The sequence below is a fragment of the Cylas formicarius genome, unplaced genomic scaffold (genome assembly GCF_029955315.1).
Source record: "Cylas formicarius isolate icCylForm1 unplaced genomic scaffold, icCylForm1.1 PGA_scaffold_16__1_contigs__length_5364039, whole genome shotgun sequence".
Lineage (NCBI taxonomy): Eukaryota > Metazoa > Arthropoda > Insecta > Coleoptera > Brentidae > Cylas > Cylas formicarius.
Window position 1 is genome coordinate 1,442,298 of NW_026844246.1, and position 22,315 is coordinate 1,464,612.

A 22,315-nucleotide genomic window follows, 5' to 3' on the forward strand; every position below is an offset into this window, starting at 1 on the left:
TGGCACATCACCAGAAATAGTTCGACTTTCAAACAGATTTAGCCTTGGTCTGTCGGTTAAGGCGTCTGACTAGAAATCAGATTCTCCATGGCAGCGTAGGTTCGAAACCTACCTACTGCAAACGGCCATTATATTGCTTGAAATATAATTTTTGTAATTAGCAGCTCAGCCCAGAAAATTTTGTCAATTATGGGGATTGAGTGCATAAATTTAAAACAATATGCATACATATGCCCTTATATTTCAAATGGCACATCACCAGAAATAGTTCGACTTTCAAACAGATTTAGCCTTGGTCTGTCGGTTAAGGCGTCTGACTAGAAATCAGATTCTCTATGGCAGCGTAGGTTCGAAACCTACCTACTGCAAACGGCCATTGTTTTGCGTGAAATATATATTTTTTAATTAACAGCTCAGCTCAGAACTTTTTCTCAAATATGGGGATTGAGTACATAAATTTATAAAAATATAATGGACTTATATTTCAACGCATGGCACATTACCAGAAATAGTTCGACTTTCAAACAGATTTAGCCTTGGTCTCTCGGTTAAGGCGTCTGACTAGAAATCAGATTCTCCATGGCAGCGTAGGTTCGAAACCTACCTACTGCAAACGGTCATTATTTTGCTTGAAATATATATTTTTTAATTAACAGCTCAGCCCAGAAATTTTTCTCAAATATGGGGATTGAGTACGTAAATTTAAAAAAATATAATGGACTTATATTTCAACGCATGGCACATCACCAGAAATAGTTCGACTTTCAAACAAATTTAGCCTTGGTCTGTCGGTTAAAGCGTCTGACTAGAAATCAGATTCCCTATGGCAGCGTAGTTTCGAAACCTACCTACTGCAAACGGCCATTGTTTTGCGTGAAATATATATTTTTTAATTAACAGCTCAGCTCAGAACTTTTTCTCAAATATGGGGATTGAGTACATAAATTTATAAAAATATAATGGACTTATATTTCAACGCATGGCACATTACCAGAAATAGTTCGACTTTCAAACAGACTTAGCCTTGGTCTCTCGGTTAAGGCGTCTGACTAGAAATCAGATTCTCCATGGCAGCGTAGGTTCGAAACCTACCTACTGCAAACGGTCATTATTTTGCTTGAAATATATATTTTTTAATTAACAGCTCAGCCCAGAAATTTTTCTCAAATATGGGGATTGATTACGTAAATTTATAAAAATATAATGGACTTATATTTCAACGCATGGCACATCACCAGAAATAGTTCGACTTTCAAACAGATTTAGCCTTGGTCTGTCGGTTAAGGCGTCTGACTAGAAATCAGATTCTCTATCAGCATAGGTTCGAAACCTACCTGCTGCAAACGAACATTTGTTTTGCTTGAAATATAATTTTTGTAATTAGCAGCTTAGCCCAGAAAATTTTGTCAATTATGGGGATTGAGTGCATAAATTTAAAACAATATGCATACATATGCCCTTATATTTCAAATGGCACATCACCAGAAATAGTCCTACTTTCAAACAGATTTAGCCCTGGTCTGTCGGTTAAGGCGTCTGACTAGAAATCAGATTCTCTATGGCAGCGTAGGTTCGAAACCTACCTACTGCAAACGGCCATTGTTTTGCTTGAAATATATATTTTTTAATTAACAGGTCAGCCCAGAAATTTTTCTCAAATGTGGGGATTGACTACATAAATTTATAAAAATATAATGGCCTTATATTTCAACGCATGGCACATCACCAGAAATAGTTCGACTTTCAAACAGATTTAGCCTTGGTCTGTCGGTTAAGGCTTCTGACTAGAAATCAGATTCTCTATCAGCATAGGTTCGAAACCTACCTACTGCAAACGAACATTTGTTTTGCTTGAAATATAATTTTTGTAATTAGCAGCTCAGCCCAGAAAATTTTGTCAATTATGGGGATTGAGTGCATAAATTTAAAACAATATGCATACATATGCCCTTATATTTCAAATGGCACATCACCAGAAATAGTCCTACTTTCAAACAGATTTAGCCTTGGTCTGTCGGTTAAGGCTTCTGACTAGAAATCAGAATCTCTATCAGCATAGGTTCGAAACCTACCTACTGCAAACGAACATTTGTTTTGCTTGAAATATAATTTTTGTAATTAGCAGCTCAGCCCAGAAAATTTTGTCAATTATGGGGATTGAGTGCATAAATTTAAAACAATATGCATACATATGCCCGTATATTTCAAATGGCACATCACCAGAAATAGTCCTACTTTCAAACAGATTTAGCCCTGGTCTGTCGGTTAAGGCGTCTGACTAGAAATCAGATTCTCTATGGCAGCGTAGGTTCGAAACCTACCTACTGCAAACGGCCATTGTTTTGCTTGAAATATATATTTTTTAATTAACAGGTCAGCCCAGAAATTTTTCTCAAATGTGGGGATTGACTACATAAATTTATAAAAATATAATGGCCTTATATTTCAACGCATGGCACATCACCAGAAATAGTTCGACTTTCAAACAGATTTAGCCTTGGTCTGTCGGTTAAGGCTTCTGACTAGAAATCAGATTCTCTATCAGCATAGGTTCGAAACCTACCTACTGCAAACGAACATTTGTTTTGCTTGAAATATAATTTTTGTAATTAGCAGCTCAGCCCAGAAAATTTTGTCAATTATGGGGATTGAGTGCATAAATTTAAAACAATATGCATACATATGCCCTTATATTTCAAATGGCACATCACCAGAAATAGTCCTACTTTCAAACAGATTTAGCCCTGGTCTGTCGGTTAAGGCGTCTGACTAGAAATCAGATTCTCTATGGCAGCGTAGGTTCGAAACCTACCTACTGCAAACGGCAATTGTTTTGCATGAAATATATATTTTTTAATTAACAGCTCAGCCCAGAAATTTTTCTCAAATATGGGGATTGAGTACGTAAATTTATAAAAATATAATGGACTTATATTTCAACGCATGGCACATCACCAGAAATAGTTCGACTTTCAAACAAATTTAGCCTTGGTCTGTCGGTTAAAGCGTCTGACTAGAAATCAGATTCCCTATGGCAGCGTAGTTTCGAAACCTACCTACTGCAAACGGCCATTGTTTTGCTTGAAATATATATTGTTTAATTAACAGCTCAGCCCAGAAATTTTTCTCAAATATGGGGATTGAATACATAAATTTATAAAAATATAATGGCCTTATATTTCAACGCATGGCACATCACCAAAAATAGTTCGACTTTCAAACAAATTTAGCTTTGATCTGTCGGTTAAGGCGTCTGACTAGAAATCAGATTCTCCATGGCAGCGTAGGTTCGATACCTACCTACTGCAAACGGCCATTGCTTTGCTTGAAATATATATTTTTTAATTAACAGCTCAGCTCAGAAATTTTTCTCAAATATAAGGATTGAGTCCATAAATTTATAAAAATATAATGGACTTATATTTCAACGCATGGCACATCACCAGAAATAGTTCGACTTTCAAACAGATTTAGCCTTGGTCTGTCGGTTAAGGCGTCTGACTAGAAATCAGATTCTCCATGGCAGCGTAGGTTCGAAACCTACCTACTGCAAACGGCCATTATATTGCTTGAAATATAATTTTTGTAATTAGCAGCTCAGCCCAGAAAATTTTGTCAATTATGGGGATTGAGTGCATAAATTTAAAACAATATGCATACATATGCCCTTATATTTCAAATGGCACATCACCAGAAATAGTCCTACTTTCAAACAGATTTAGCCTTGGTCTGTCGGTTAAGGCTTCTGACTAGAAATCAGAATCTCTATCAGCATAGGTTCGAAAAATACCTACTGCAAACGAACATTTGTTTTGCTTGAAATATAATTTTTGTAATTAGCAGCTCAGCCCAGAAAATTTTGTCAATTATGGGGATTGAGTGCATAAATTTAAAACAATATGCATACATATGCCCTTATATTTCAAATGGCACATCACCAGAAATAGTCCTACTTTCAAACAGATTTAGCCCTGGTCTGTCGGTTAAGGCGTCTGACTAGAAATCAGATTCTCTATGGCAGCGTAGGTTCGAAACCTACCTACTGCAAACGGCCATTGTTTTGCTTGAAATATATATTTTTTAATTAACAGGTCAGCCCAGAAATTTTTCTCAAATGTGGGGATTGACTACATAAATTTATAAAAATATAATGGCCTTATATTTCAACGCATGGCACATCACCAGAAATAGTTCGACTTTCAAACAGATTTAGCCTTGGTCTGTCGGTTAAGGCTTCTGACTAGAAATCAGATTCTCTATCAGCATAGGTTCGAAACCTACCTACTGCAAACGAACATTTGTTTTGCTTGAAATATAATTTTTGTAATTAGCAGCTCAGCCCAGAAAATTTTGTCAATTATGGGGATTGAGTGCATAAATTTAAAACAATATGCATACATATGCCCTTATATTTCAAATGGCACATCACCAGAAATAGTCCTACTTTCAAACAGATTTAGCCCTGGTCGGTCGGTTAAGGCGTCTGACTAGAAATCAGATTCTCTATGGCAGCGTAGGTTCGAAACCTACCTACTGCAAACGGCAATTGTTTTGCATGAAATATATATTTTTTAATTAACAGCTCAGCCCAGAAATTTTTCTCAAATATGGGGATTGAGTACGTAAATTTATAAAAATATAATGGACTTATATTTCAACGCATGGCACATCACCAGAAATAGTTCGACTTTCAAACAAATTTAGCCTTGGTCTGTCGGTTAAAGCGTCTGACTAGAAATCAGATTCCCTATGGCAGCGTAGTTTCGAAACCTACCTACTGCAAACGGCCATTGTTTTGCTTGAAATATATATTGTTTAATTAACAGCTCAGCCCAGAAATTTTTCTCAAATATGGGGATTGAGTACGTAAATTTATAAAAATATAATGGCCTTATATTTCAACGCATGGCACATCACCAAAAATAGTTCGACTTTCAAACAAATTTAGCTTTGATCTGTCGGTTAAGGCGTCTGACTAGAAATCAGATTCTCCATGGCAGCGTAGGTTCGATACCTACCTACTGCAAACGGCCATTGCTTTGCTTGAAATATATATTTTTTAATTAACAGCTCAGCTCAGAAATTTTTCTCAAATATAAGGATTGAGTCCATAAATTTATAAAAATATAATGGACTTATATTTCAACGCATGGCACATCACCAGAAATAGTTCGACTTTCAAACAGATTTAGCCTTGGTCTGTCGGTTAAGGCGTCTGACTAGAAATCAGATTCTCCATGGCAGCGTAGGTTCGAAACCTACCTACTGCAAACGGCCATTATATTGCTTGAAATATAATTTTTGTAATTAGCAGCTCAGCCCAGAAAATTTTGTCAATTATGGGGATTGAGTGCATAAATTTAAAACAATATGCATACATATGCCCTTATATTTCAAATGGCACATCACCAGAAATAGTTCGACTTTCAAACAGATTTAGCCTTGGTCTGTCGGTTAAGGCGTCTGACTAGAAATCAGATTCTCTATGGCAGCGTAGGTTCGAAACCTACCTACTGCAAACGGCAATTGTTTTGCATGAAACATATATTTTTTAATTAACAGCTCAGCCCAGAAATTTTTCTCAAATATGGGGATTGAGTACGTAAATTTATAAAAATATAATGGACTTATATTTCAACGCATGGCACATCACCAGAAATAGTTCGACTTTCAAACAGATTTAGCCTTGGTCTGTCGGTTAAGGCGTCTGACTAGAAATCAGATTCTCTATGGCAGCGTAGGTTCGAAACCTACCTACTGCAAACGGCAATTGTTTTGCATGAAATATATATTTTTTAATTAACAGGTCAGACCAGAAATTTTTCTCAAATGTGGGGATTGACTACATAAATTTATAAAAATATAAGGGCCTTATATTTCAGCGCATGGCACATCACCAGAAATAGTTCGACTTTCAAACAGATTTAGCCTTGGTCTGTCGGTTAAGGCGTCTGACTAGAATTCAGATTCTCTATCAGCATAGGTTCGAAACCTACCTACTGCAAACGAACATTTGTTTTGCTTGAAATATAATTTTTGTAATTAGCAGCTCAGCCCAGAAAATTTTGTCAATTATGGGGATTGAGTGCATAAAATTAAAACAATATGCATACATATGCCCTTATATTTCAAATCTCACATCACCAGAAATAATCCCACTTTCAAACAGATTTAGCACTGGTCTGACGGTTAGGGCGTCTGACTAGAAATCAGATTCTCTATCAGCATAGTTTCGAAACCTACCTACTGCAAACGAATATTGTTTTGCTTGAAACATAATTTTCGTAAATAGCAGCTTATCCCAGAAAATTTTGTCTATTATGGGGATTGAGTTCATAAATTTAAAATAATACAATGCCCCTATATTTCAAATGGCACATCACGAGATATAGTGCTACTTTCAAACAGATTAAGCCCTGGTCTGTCGGTGAAGGCGTCTGGCTAAAAATCAGATTCTCCATGGCAGCGTAGGTTCGAAACCTACCTACTGCAAGTGGCCATTGTTTTGCTTGAAATATATATTTTTTAATTAACAGCTCAGCCCAGAAATTTTTCTCAGATATGGGGATTGAGTATATAAATTTATAAAAATATAATGGCCTTATATTTCAACGCAGGCCACATCACCAGAAATGGTTCGACTTTCATACAGATTTAGCATTAGTCTGTCGGTTAAGGCATCTGACTAGAAATCAGATTCTCTATGGCAGAGTAGGTTCGAAACCTACCTACTGCAAACGGCCATTGTTTTGCTTGAAATATATATTTTTTAATTAACAGCCCAGCCCAGAAATTTTTCTCAAATATTGAGATTGAGTACATAAATTTATAAAAATATAATGGACTTATATTTCAACGCATGGCACATCACCAGAAATAGTTCGACTTTCAAACAGATTTAGCCTTGGTCTGTCGGTTAAGGCGTCTGACTAGAAATCAGATTCTCTATCAGCATAGGTTCGAAACCTACCTACTGCAAACGAACATTTGTTTTGCTTGAAATATAATTTTTGTAATTAGCAGCTTAGCCCAGAAAATTTTGTCAATTATGGGGATTGAGTGCATAAATTTAAAACAATATGCATACATATGCCCTTATATTTCAAATGGCACATCACCAGAATTAGTCCTACTTTCAAACAGATTTAGCCCTGGTCTGTCGGTTAAGGCGTCTGACTAGAAATCAGATTCTCTATGGCAGCGTAGGTTGGAAACCTACCTACTGCAAACGGCCATTGTTTTGCTTGAAATATATATTTTTTAATTAACAGGTCAGCCCAGAAATTTTTCTCAAATGTGGGGATTGACTACATAAATTTATAAAAATATAATGGCCTTATATTTCAACGCATGGCACATCACCAGAAATAGTTCGACTTTCAAACAGATTTAGCCTTGGTCTGTCGGTTAAGGCTTCTGACTAGAAATCAGATTCTCTATCAGCATAGGTTCGAAACCTACCTACTGCAAACGAACATTTGTTTTGCTTGAAATATAATTTTTGTAATTAGCAGCTCAGCCCAGAAAATTTTGTCAATTATGGGGATTGAGTGCATAAATTTAAAACAATATGCATACATATGCCCTTATATTTCAAATGGCACATCACCAGAAATAGTCCTACTTTCAAACAGATTTAGCCCTGGTCTGTCGGTTAAGGCGTCTGACATCAGATTCTCGATGGCAGCGTAGGTTCGAAACCTATCTGCTGCAAATGACCATTGTTTTGCTTGAAATATAATTTTTGTAATTAGCAGGTCAGAGAAGAAAATTTTGTCAATTATGGGGATTGAGTGAATCAATTTATAACAATATAATGCCCTTATCTTTCAAATGGCACATCACCAGAAATAGTTCGACTTTCAAACAGATTTAGCCTTGGTCTGTCGGTTAAGGAGTCTGACTAGAAATCAGATTCTTCATGGCAGCGTAGGTTCGAAACCTACCTACTGCAAACGGCCATTGTTTTGCTTGAAATATATATTTTTTAATTAACAGCTCAGCCCAGAAATTTTTTTCAAATATTGGGATTGAGTACATAAATTTATAAAAATATAATTGACTTATATTTCAACGCATGGCACATCACCAGAAAAAGTTCGACTTTCAAACAGATTAAGCCTTGGTCTGTCGGTTAAGGAGTCTGACTAGAAATCAGATTCTCTATGGCATCGTAAGTTCGAAACCTACCTCCTGCAAACGGCCATTGTTTTGCATAAAATATATATTTTTTAATTAACAGCTCAGCTCAGAAATTTTTCTCAAATATGGGGTTGAGTGCATAAATTTATAAAAATATAATGGTTTTATATACCAGAAATATTTCTACTTTCAAACAGATTTAGCCTTGGTCTGTAGGTTAAGGCCTCTGACTAGAAACCAGATTCTCTATTTCAGCGTAGGTTCGAAACCTACCTACTGCAAACGGCCATTGTTTTGCTTGAAATATATATTTTTTAATTAACAGCTCAGCCCAGAAATTTTTCTCAAATATGGGGAATGAGTACATAAATTTATAAAAATATAATGGCCTTATATTTCAACGCAAGGCACATCACCAGAAATAGTTCGACTTTCAAACAGATTTAGCCTTGGTCTGTCGGTTAAAGTGTCTGACTAGAAATCAGATTCTCCATGGCAGCGTAGGTTCGAAACTTACCTAGTGCAAACGACCATTTGTTTTGCTTGAAATATAATTTTTGTAATTAGCAGCCCAGTCCAGAAAATTTTGTCGAATATGGGGATTGAGTGCATACATTTAAAACAATATAATGCTCTTATATTCCAAATGGCATATCACCAGAAATAGTTCCACTTTCAAACAGATTTAGCCTTGGTCTGTCGGTTAAGGCGTCTGACTAGAAATCAGATTCTCCATGGCAGCGTAGGTTCGAAACCTACCTACTGCAAACGGCCATTGTTTTGCTTGAAATATATATTTTTTAATTAACACTCAGCCCAGAAATTTTTCTCAGATATGGGGATTGTGTACATAAATTTATAAAAATATAAGAGCCTTATATTTCAACGCATTTCAAACAGATTTAGCCTTGGTCTGTGGGTTAAGGCGTCTGACTAGAAATCAGATTCTAAATGGCAGCGTAGGTTCGATACCTACCTACTGCAAACTTAAATTGTTTTGCTTGAAATATATATTTTTTAATTAACAGCTCAGCAAAGAAATTTTTCTCAAATATGGGGATTGAGTACATAAACTTATAAAAATATTATGGACTTATATTTCAAGGCATGGCACATTACCAGAAATAGTTCGACTTTCAAACAGATTTAGCCTTGGTCTGTTGGTTAAAGGGTCTGAATAGAAATCAGATTCTCCATGGCAGCGTAGGTTCGAATCCTACCTACTGCAAACGACCATTTGTTTTGCTTGAAATATAATTTTTGTAATTAGCAGCCCAGTCCAGAAAATTTTGTCGAATATGGGGATTGAGTGCATACATTTAAAACAATATAATGCTCTTATATTCCAAATGGCATATCACCAGAAATAGTTCCACTTTCAAACAGATTTAGCCTTGGTCTGTCGGTTAAGGCGTCTGACTAGAAATCAGATTCTCCATGGCAGCGTAGGTTCGAAACCTACCTACTGCAAACGGCAATTGTTTTGCATGAAATATATATTTTTTAATTAACAGCTCAGCCCAGAAATTTTTCTCAAATATGGGGATTGAGTACGTAAATTTATAAAAATATAATGGACTTATATTTCAACGCATGGCACATCACCAGAAATAGTTCGACTTTCAAACAAATTTAGCCTTGGTCTGTCGGTTAAAGCGTCTGACTAGAAATCAGATTCCCTATGGCAGCGTAGTTTCGAAACCTACCTACTGCAAACGGCCATTGTTTTGCTTGAAATATATATTGTTTAATTAACAGCTCAGCCCAGAAATTTTTCTCAAATATGGGGATTGAATACATAAATTTATAAAAATATAATGGCCTTATATTTCAACGCATGGCACATCACCAAAAATAGTTCGACTTTCAAACAAATTTAGCTTTGATCTGTCGGTTAAGGCGTCTGACTAGAAATCAGATTCTCCATGGCAGCGTAGGTTCGATACCTACCTACTGCAAACGGCCATTGCTTTGCTTGAAATATATATTTTTTAATTAACAGCTCAGCTCAGAAATTTTTCTCAAATATAAGGATTGAGTCCATAAATTTATAAAAATATAATGGACTTATATTTCAACGCATGGCACATCACCAGAAATAGTTCGACTTTCAAACAGATTTAGCCTTGGTCTGTCGGTTAAGGCGTCTGACTAGAAATCAGATTCTCCATGGCAGCGTAGGTTCGAAACCTACCTACTGCAAACGGCCATTATATTGCTTGAAATATAATTTTTGTAATTAGCAGCTCAGCCCAGAAAATTTTGTCAATTATGGGGATTGAGTGCATAAATTTAAAACAATATGCATACATATGCCCTTATATTTCAAATGGCACATCACCAGAAATAGTTCGACTTTCAAACAGATTTAGCCTTGGTCTGTCGGTTAAGGCGTCTGACTAGAAATCAGATTCTCTATGGCAGCGTAGGTTCGAAACCTACCTACTGCAAACGGCAATTGTTTTGCATGAAACATATATTTTTTAATTAACAGCTCAGCCCAGAAATTTTTCTCAAATATGGGGATTGAGTACGTAAATTTATAAAAATATAATGGACTTATATTTCAACGCATGGCACATCACCAGAAATAGTTCGACTTTCAAACAGATTTAGCCTTGGTCTGTCGGTTAAGGCGTCTGACTAGAAATCAGATTCTCTATGGCAGCGTAGGTTCGAAACCTACCTACTGCAAACGGCAATTGTTTTGCATGAAATATATATTTTTTAATTAACAGGTCAGACCAGAAATTTTTCTCAAATGTGGGGATTGACTACATAAATTTATAAAAATATAAGGGCCTTATATTTCAGCGCATGGCACATCACCAGAAATAGTTCGACTTTCAAACAGATTTAGCCTTGGTCTGTCGGTTAAGGCGTCTGACTAGAATTCAGATTCTCTATCAGCATAGGTTCGAAACCTACCTACTGCAAACGAACATTTGTTTTGCTTGAAATATAATTTTTGTAATTAGCAGCTCAGCCCAGAAAATTTTGTCAATTATGGGGATTGAGTGCATAAAATTAAAACAATATGCATACATATGCCCTTATATTTCAAATCTCACATCACCAGAAATAATCCCACTTTCAAACAGATTTAGCACTGGTCTGACGGTTAGGGCGTCTGACTAGAAATCAGATTCTCCATGGCAGCGTAGGTTCGAAACCTACCTACTGCAAGTGGCCATTGTTTTGCTTGAAATATATATTTTTTAATTAACAGCTCAGCCCAGAAATTTTTCTCAGATATGGGGATTGAGTATATAAATTTATAAAAATATAATGGCCTTATATTTCAACGCAGGCCACATCACCAGAAATGGTTCGACTTTCATACAGATTTAGCATTAGTCTGTCGGTTAAGGCATCTGACTAGAAATCAGATTCTCTATGGCAGAGTAGGTTCGAAACCTACCTACTGCAAACGGCCATTGTTTTGCTTGAAATATATATTTTTTAATTAACAGCCCAGCCCAGAAATTTTTCTCAAATATTGAGATTGAGTACATAAATTTATAAAAATATAATGGACTTATATTTCAACGCATGGCACATCACCAGAAATAGTTCGACTTTCAAACAGATTTAGCCTTGGTCTGTCGGTTAAGGCGTCTGACTAGAAATCAGATTCTCTATCAGCATAGGTTCGAAACCTACCTACTGCAAACGAACATTTGTTTTGCTTGAAATATAATTTTTGTAATTAGCAGCTTAGCCCAGAAAATTTTGTCAATTATGGGGATTGAGTGCATAAATTTAAAACAATATGCATACATATGCCCTTATATTTCAAATGGCACATCACCAGAATTAGTCCTACTTTCAAACAGATTTAGCCCTGGTCTGTCGGTTAAGGCGTCTGACTAGAAATCAGATTCTCTATGGCAGCGTAGGTTGGAAACCTACCTACTGCAAACGGCCATTGTTTTGCTTGAAATATATATTTTTTAATTAACAGGTCAGCCCAGAAATTTTTCTCAAATGTGGGGATTGACTACATAAATTTATAAAAATATAATGGCCTTATATTTCAACGCATGGCACATCACCAGAAATAGTTCGACTTTCAAACAGATTTAGCCTCGGTCTGTCGGTTAAGGCTTCTGACTAGAAATCAGATTCTCTATCAGCATAGGTTCGAAACCTACCTACTGCAAACGAACATTTGTTTTGCTTGAAATATAATTTTTGTAATTAGCAGCTCAGCCCAGAAAATTTTGTCAATTATGGGGATTGAGTGCATAAATTTAAAACAATATGCATACATATGCCCTTATATTTCAAATGGCACATCACCAGAAATAGTCCTACTTTCAAACAGATTTAGCCCTGGTCTGTCGGTTAAGGCGTCTGACATCAGATTCTCGATGGCAGCGTAGGTTCGAAACCTATCTGCTGCAAATGACCATTGTTTTGCTTGAAATATAATTTTTGTAATTAGCAGGTCAGAGAAGAAAATTTTGTCAATTATGGGGATTGAGTGAATCAATTTATAACAATATAATGCCCTTATCTTTCAAATGGCACATCACCAGAAATAGTTCGACTTTCAAACAGATTTAGCCTTGGTCTGTCGGTTAAGGAGTCTGACTAGAAATCAGATTCTTCATGGCAGCGTAGGTTCGAAACCTACCTACTGCAAACGGCCATTGTTTTGCTTGAAATATATATTTTTTAATTAACAGCTCAGCCCAGAAATTTTTTTCAAATATTGGGATTGAGTACATAAATTTATAAAAATATAATTGACTTATATTTCAACGCATGGCACATCACCAGAAAAAGTTCGACTTTCAAACAGATTAAGCCTTGGTCTGTCGGTTAAGGAGTCTGACTAGAAATCAGATTCTCTATGGCATCGTAAGTTCGAAACCTACCTCCTGCAAACGGCCATTGTTTTGCATAAAATATATATTTTTTAATTAACAGCTCAGCTCAGAAATTTTTCTCAAATATGGGGTTGAGTGCATAAATTTATAAAAATATAATGGTTTTATATACCAGAAATATTTCTACTTTCAAACAGATTTAGCCTTGGTCTGTAGGTTAAGGCCTCTGACTAGAAACCAGATTCTCTATTTCAGCGTAGGTTCGAAACCTACCTACTGCAAACGGCCATTGTTTTGCTTGAAATATATATTTTTTAATTAACAGCTCAGCCCAGAAATTTTTCTCAAATATGGGGAATGAGTACATAAATTTATAAAAATATAATGGCCTTATATTTCAACGCAAGGCACATCACCAGAAATAGTTCGACTTTCAAACAGATTTAGCCTTGGTCTGTCGGTTAAAGTGTCTGACTAGAAATCAGATTCTCCATGGCAGCGTAGGTTCGAAACTTACCTAGTGCAAACGACCATTTGTTTTGCTTGAAATATAATTTTTGTAATTAGCAGCCCAGTCCAGAAAATTTTGTCGAATATGGGGATTGAGTGCATACATTTAAAACAATATAATGCTCTTATATTCCAAATGGCATATCACCAGAAATAGTTCCACTTTCAAACAGATTTAGCCTTGGTCTGTCGGTTAAGGCGTCTGACTAGAAATCAGATTCTCCATGGCAGCGTAGGTTCGAAACCTACCTACTGCAAACGGCCATTGTTTTGCTTGAAATATATATTTTTTAATTAACACTCAGCCCAGAAATTTTTCTCAGATATGGGGATTGTGTACATAAATTTATAAAAATATAAGAGCCTTATATTTCAACGCATTTCAAACAGATTTAGCCTTGGTCTGTGGGTTAAGGCGTCTGACTAGAAATCAGATTCTAAATGGCAGCGTAGGTTCGATACCTACCTACTGCAAACTTAAATTGTTTTGCTTGAAATATATATTTTTTAATTAACAGCTCAGCAAAGAAATTTTTCTCAAATATGGGGATTGAGTACATAAACTTATAAAAATATTATGGACTTATATTTCAAGGCATGGCACATTACCAGAAATAGTTCGACTTTCAAACAGATTTAGCCTTGGTCTGTTGGTTAAAGGGTCTGAATAGAAATCAGATTCTCCATGGCAGCGTAGGTTCGAATCCTACCTACTGCAAACGACCATTTGTTTTGCTTGAAATATAATTTTTGTAATTAGCAGCCCAGTCCAGAAAATTTTGTCGAATATGGGGATTGAGTGCATATATTTAGAACAATATAATGCTCTTATATTTCAAATGGCATATCAAAAGAAATAGTTCTATTTTCAAACAGATTTAGCCCTGGTCTCTCGGTTAAGGCGTCTAACTAGAAATCAGATTCTCCATGGCAGCGTAGGGTCGAATCCTACCTACTGCAAACGACCATTTGTTTTGCTTGAAATATAATTTTTGTAATTAGCAACCCAGTCCAGAAAATTTTGTCAATTATGGGGATTGAGTGCATACTTTTAAAACAATATAATGCCCTTATATTTCAAATGGCAGATCACCAGAAATAGTTCTACTTTCAAACAGATTTAGCCCTGGTCTGTCGATAAGGGCGTCTGACCAGAAATCAGATTCTCCATGGCAGCGTAGTTTCGTAACCTACCTACTGCAAACGGCCATTGTTTTGCTTGAAACATATATTTTTTAATTAACACTCAGCCCAGAAATTTTTCTCAGATATAGGTATTGCGTACATAAATTTATAAAAATATAATGGCCTTTTATTTCAACGCAAGGCACATCACCAGAAATAGTTCGACTTTCAAACAGATTTATCCTTGGTCTGTCGGTTACCTACTGCAAACGGCCATTGTTTTACTTGAAATATTTATTTTTTAATTAACAGCTCAGCTCAGAAATTTTTCTCAAATATAAGGATTGAGTACATAAATTTATAAAAATATAATGGACTTATATTTCAACGCATGGCACATCACCAGAAATAGTTCGACTTTCAAACAGATTTAGCCTTGGTCTGTCGGTTAAGGCGTCTGACTAGAAACCAGATTCTCTATGGCAGCGTAGGTTCGAAACCTACCTACTGCAAGCGGCCATTGTTTTGCTTGAAATATATATTTTTTAATTAACAGCTCAGCCCAGAAATTTTTCTCAAATATGGGGATTGAGTACATAAATTTATAAAAATATAATGGCCTTATATTTCAACGCAAGGCACATCACCAGAAATAGTTCGACTTTCAAACAGATTTAGCCTTGGTCTGTCGGTTAAAGCGTCTGACTAGAAATCAGATTCTCCATGGCAGTGTAGGTTCGATACCTACCTACTGCAAACGGCCATTGTTTTACTTGAAATATTTATTTTTTAGTTAACAGCTGAGCCAAGAAATTTTTCTCAAATATAAGGATTGAGTCCATAAATTTATAAAAATATAATGGACTTATATTTCAACGCATAGCACATCACCAGAAATAGTTCGACTTTCAAACAGATTTAGCCTTGGTCTGACGGTTAGGGCGTCTGACTAGAAATCAGATTCTCTATCAGCATAGGTTCGAAACCTACCTACTGCAAACGAACATTTGTTTTGCTTGAAATATAATTTTTGTAATTAGCAGCTCAGCCCAGAACATTTTGTCAATTATGGGGATTGAGTGCATAAATTTAAAACAATATGCATACATATGCCCTTATATTTCAAATGGCACATCACCAGAAATAGTCCTACTTTCAAACAGATTTAGCCCTGGTCTGTCGGTTAAGGCGTCTGAATAGAAATCAGATTCTCTATGGCAGCGTAGGTTCGAAACCTACCTACTGCAAACGGCCATTGTTTTGCTTGAAATATATATTTTTTAATTAACAGCTCAGCCCAGAAATTTTTCTCAAATAAGGGGATTGAATACATAAATTTATAAAAATATAATGGACTTATATTTCAACGCATGGCACATCACCAGAAATAGTTCGACTTTCAAACAGATTTAGCCTTGGTCTGTCGGTTAAGGCGTCTGACTAGAAATCAGATTCTCCATGGCAGCGTAGGTTCGAAACCTACCTACTGTAAACGACCATTTGTTTTGCTTGAAATATAATTTTTGTAATTAGCAGCTCCGCCCAGAAAATTTTGTCAATTATGGGGATTGAGTGCATAAATTTAAAACAATATGCATACATATGCCCTTATATTTCAAATAGCACATCACCAGAAATAATCCTACTTTCAAACAGATTTAGCACTGGTCTGTCGGTTAAGGCGTCTGACTAGAAATCAGATTCTCTATGGCAGCGTAGGTTCGAAACCTACCTACTGCAAACAGCCATTGTTTTGCTTGAAATATATATTTTTTAATTAATAGCTCAGCCCAGAAAATTTTCTCAAATATGGGGATTGAATACATAAATTTATAAAAATATAATGGCCTTATATTTCAACGCATGGCACAACAACAGAAATAGTCCGACTTTCAAACAGATTTAGCCTTGGTCTGTCGGTTAAGGCGTCTGAATAGAAATCAGATTCACTATGGCAGCGTAGGTTCGAAACCTACCTACTGCAAACGGCCATTGTTTTACTTGAAATATATATTTTTTAATTAACAGCTCAGCCCAGAAATTTTTCTCAAATATGGGGATTGAATACGTAAATTTATAAAAATATAATGGACTTATATTTCAACGCATTTAACATCACCAGAAATAGTTCGACTTTCAAACAGATTTAGCCTTGGTCTGTCGGTTAAGGCGTCTGACTAAAAATCAGATTCTCCATGGCAGCGTAGGTTCGAAACCTACCAACTGCAAACGGCCATTATTTTGCTTGAAATATAATTTTTGTAATTAGCAGCTCAGCCCAGAAAATTTTGTCAATTATGGGGATTGAGTGCATAAATTTAAAACAATATGCATACATATGCCCTTATATTTCAAATGGCACATCACCAGAAATAGTCCTACTTTCAAACAGATTTAGCCCTGGTCTGTCGGTTAAGGCGTCTGACTAGAAATCAGATTCTCTATGGCAGCGTAGGTTCGAAACCTACCTACTGCAAACGGCCATTGTTTTGCTTGAAATATATATTTTTTAATTAACAGGTCAGCTCAGAAATTTTTCTCAAATGTGGGGATTGAGTACATAAATTTATAAAAATATAATGGCCTTATATTTCAACGCATGGCACAACAACAGAAATAGTCCGACTTTCAAACAGATTTAGCCTTGGTCTGTCGGTTAAGGCGTCTGACTAGAAATCAGATTCACTATGGCAGCGTAGGTTCGAAACCTACCTACTGCAAACGGCCATTGTTTTGCTTGAAATATATATTTTTTAATTAACAGCTCAGCCAAGAAATTTTTCTCAAATATGGGGATTGAATACGTAAATTTATAAAAATATAATGGACTTATATTTCAACGCATGGAACATCACCAGAAATAGTTCGACTTTCAAACAGATTTAGCCTTGGTCTGTCGGTTAAGGCGTCTGACTAAAAATCAGATTCTCCATGGCAGCGTAGGTTCGAAACCTACCAACTGCAAACGGCCATTATTTTGCTTGAAATATAATTTTTGTAATTAGCAGCTCAGCCCAGAAAATTTTGTCAATTATGGGGATTGAGTGCATAAATTTAAAACAATATGCATACATATGCCCTTATATTTCAAATGGCACATCACCAGAAATAGTCCTACTTTCAAACAGATTTAGCCCTGGTCTGTCGGTTAAGGCGTCTGACTAGAAATCAGATTCTCTATGGCAGCGTAGGTTCGAAACCTACCTACTGCAAACGGCCATTGTTTTGCTTGAAATATATATTTTTTAATTAACAGGTCAGCTCAGAAATTTTTCTCAAATGTGGGGATTGAGTACATAAATTTATAAAAATATACTGGACTTATATTTCAATTCATGGCACATTACCAGAAATAGTTCGACTTTCAAACAGATTTAGCCTTGGTCTGTCGGTTAAAGCGTCTGACTAGAAATCAGATTCTCCATGGCAGCGTAGGTTCGATACCTACCTACTGCAAACGGCCATTGTTTTACTTGAAATATTTATTTTTTAATTAACAGCTCAGCCCAGAAATTTTTCTCAAATATAAGGATTGAGTCCATAAATTTATAAAAATATAATCGACTTATATTTCAACGCATGGCACATCACCAGAAATAGTTCGACTTTCAAACAGATTTAGCCTTGGTCTGTCGGTTAAGGCGTCTGACTAAAAATCAGATTCTCCATGGCAGCGTAGGTTCGAAACCTACCAACTGCAAACGGCCATTATTTTGCTTGAAATATAATTTTTGTAATTAGCAGCTCAGCCCAGAAAATTTTGTCAATTATGGGGATTGAGTGCATAAATTTAAAACAATATGCATACATATGCCCTTATATTTCAAATGGCACATCACCAGAAATAGTCCTACTTTCAAACAGATTTAGCCCTGGTCTGTCGGTTAAGGCGTCTGACTAGAAATCAGATTCTCTATGGCAGCGTAGGTTCGAAACCTACCTACTGCAAACGGCCATTGTTTTGCTTGAAATATATATTTTTTAATTAACAGGTCAGCTCAGAAATTTTTCTCAAATGTGGGGATTGAGTACATAAATTTATAAAAATATACTGGACTTATATTTCAATTCATGGCACATTACCAGAAATAGTTCGACTTTCAAACAGATTTAGCCTTGGTCTGTCGGTTAAAGCGTCTGACTAGAAATCAGATTCTCCATGGCAGCGTAGGTTCGATACCTACCTACTGCAAACGGCCATTGTTTTACTTGAAATATTTATTTTTTAATTAACAGCTCAGCCCAGAAATTTTTCTCAAATATAAGGATTGAGTCCATAAATTTATAAAAATATAATCGACTTATATTTCAACGCATGGCACATCACCAGAAATAGTTCGACTTTCAAACAGATTTAGCCTTGTTCTGTTGGTTAAGGCGTCTGACTAGAAATCAGATTCTCCATGGCAGCGTAGGTTCGAAACCTACCTACTGCAAACGGCGATTGTTTTACTTGAAATATTTATTTTTTAATTAACAGCTCAGCCCAGAAATTTTTCTCAAATATAAGGATTGAGTCCATAAATTTATAAAAATATAATCGACTTATATTTCAACGCATGGCACATCACCAGAAATAGTTCGACTTTCAAACAGATTTAGCCTTGGTCTGTCGGTTAAGGCGTCTGACTAAAAATCAGATTCTCCATGGCAGCGTAGGTTCGAAACCTACCAACTGCAAACGGCCATTATTTTGCTTGAAATATAATTTTTGTAATTAGCAGCTCAGCCCAGAAAATTTTGTCAATTATGGGGATTGAATGCATAAATTTAAAACAATATGCATACATATGCCCTTATATTTCAAATGGCACATCACCAGAAATAGTCCTACTTTCAAACAGATTTAGCCTTGGTCTGTCGGTTAAGGCGTCTGACTAGAAATCAGATTCTCTATGGCAGCGTAGGTTCGAAACCTACCTACTGCAAACAGCCATTGTTTTGCGTGAAATATATATTTTTTAATTAACAGCTCAGCTCAGAACTTTTTCTCAAATATGGGGATTGAGTACATAAATTTATAAAAATATAATCGACTTATATTTCAACGCATGGCACATCACCAGAAATAATTCGACTTTCAAACAGATTTAGCCTTGTTCTGTCGGTTAAGGCGTCTGACTAGAAATCAGATTCTCCATGGCAGCGTAGGTTCGAAACCTACCTACTGCAAACGGCGATTGTTTTACTTGAAATATTTATTTTTTAATTAACAGCTCAGCCCAGAAATTTTTCTCAAATATAAGGATTGAGTCCATAAATTTATAAAAATATAATGGACTTATATTTCAACGCATAGCACATCACCAAAAATCGTTCGACTTTCAAACAGATTTAGCCTTGGTCTGTCGGTTAAGGCGTCTGACTAGAAATCAGATTCTCTATGGCAGCGTAGTTTCGAAACCTACCTACTGCAAACAGCCATTGTTTTGCGTGAAATATATATTTTTTAATTAACAGCTCAGCTCAGAACTTTTTCTCAAATATGGGGATTGAGTACATAAATTTATAAAAATATAATGGACTTATATTTCAACGCATGGCACATTACCAGAAATAGTTCGACTTTCAAACAGATTTAGCCCTGGTCTCTCGGTTAAGGCGTCTAACTAGAAATCAGATTCTCCATGGCAGCGTAGGGTCGAATCCTACCTACTGCAAACGACCATTTGTTTTGCTTGAAATATAATTTTTGTAATTAGCAACCCAGTCCAGAAAATTTTGTCAATTATGGGGATTGAGTGCATACTTTTAAAACAATATAATGCCCTTATATTTCAAATGGCAGATCACCAGAAATAGTTCTACTTTCAAACAGATTTAGCCCTGGTCTGTCGATAAGGGCGTCTGACCAGAAATCAGATTCTCCATGGCAGCGTAGTTTCGTAACCTACCTACTGCAAACGGCCATTGTTTTGCTTGAAACATATATTTTTTAATTAACACTCAGCCCAGAAATTTTTCTCAGATATAGGTATTGCGTACATAAATTTATAAAAATATAATGGCCTTTTATTTCAACGCAAGGCACATCACCAGAAATAGTTCGACTTTCAAACAGATTTATCCTTGGTCTGTCGGTTACCTACTGCAAACGGCCATTGTTTTACTTGAAATATTTATTTTTTAATTAACAGCTCAGCTCAGAAATTTTTCTCAAATATAAGGATTGAGTACATAAATTTATAAAAATATAATGGACTTATATTTCAACGCATGGCACATCACCAGAAATAGTTCGACTTTCAAACAGATTTAGCCTTGGTCTGTCGGTTAAGGCGTCTGACTAGAAACCAGATTCTCTATGGCAGCGTAGGTTCGAAACCTACCTACTGCAAGCGGCCATTGTTTTGCTTGAAATATATATTTTTTAATTAACAGCTCAGCCCAGAAATTTTTCTCAAATATGGGGATTGAGTACATAAATTTATAAAAATATAATGGCCTTATATTTCAACGCAAGGCACATCACCAGAAATAGTTCGACTTTCAAACAGATTTAGCCTTGGTCTGTCGGTTAAAGCGTCTGACTAGAAATCAGATTCTCCATGGCAGTGTAGGTTCGATACCTACCTACTGCAAACGGCCATTGTTTTACTTGAAATATTTATTTTTTAGTTAACAGCTGAGCCAAGAAATTTTTCTCAAATATAAGGATTGAGTCCATAAATTTATAAAAATATAATGGACTTATATTTCAACGCATAGCACATCACCAGAAATAGTTCGACTTTCAAACAGATTTAGCCTTGGTCTGACGGTTAGGGCGTCTGACTAGAAATCAGATTCTCTATCAGCATAGGTTCGAAACCTACCTACTGCAAACGAACATTTGTTTTGCTTGAAATATAATTTTTGTAATTAGCAGCTCAGCCCAGAACATTTTGTCAATTATGGGGATTGAGTGCATAAATTTAAAACAATATGCATACATATGCCCTTATATTTCAAATGGCACATCACCAGAAATAGTCCTACTTTCAAACAGATTTAGCCCTGGTCTGTCGGTTAAGGCGTCTGAATAGAAATCAGATTCTCTATGGCAGCGTAGGTTCGAAACCTACCTACTGCAAACGGCCATTGTTTTGCTTGAAATATATATTTTTTAATTAACAGCTCAGCCCAGAAATTTTTCTCAAATAAGGGGATTGAATACATAAATTTATAAAAATATAATGGACTTATATTTCAACGCATGGCACATCACCAGAAATAGTTCGACTTTCAAACAGATTTAGCCTTGGTCTGTCGGTTAAGGCGTCTGACTAGAAATCAGATTCTCCATGGCAGCGTAGGTTCGAAACCTACCTACTGTAAACGACCATTTGTTTTGCTTGAAATATAATTTTTGTAATTAGCAGCTCCGCCCAGAAAATTTTGTCAATTATGGGGATTGAGTGCATAAATTTAAAACAATATGCATACATATGCCCTTATATTTCAAATAGCACATCACCAGAAATAATCCTACTTTCAAACAGATTTAGCACTGGTCTGTCGGTTAAGGCGTCTGACTAGAAATCAGATTCTCTATGGCAGCGTAGGTTCGAAACCTACCTACTGCAAACAGCCATTGTTTTGCTTGAAATATATATTTTTTAATTAATAGCTCAGCCCAGAAAATTTTCTCAAATATGGGGATTGAATACATAAATTTATAAAAATATAATGGCCTTATATTTCAACGCATGGCACAACAACAG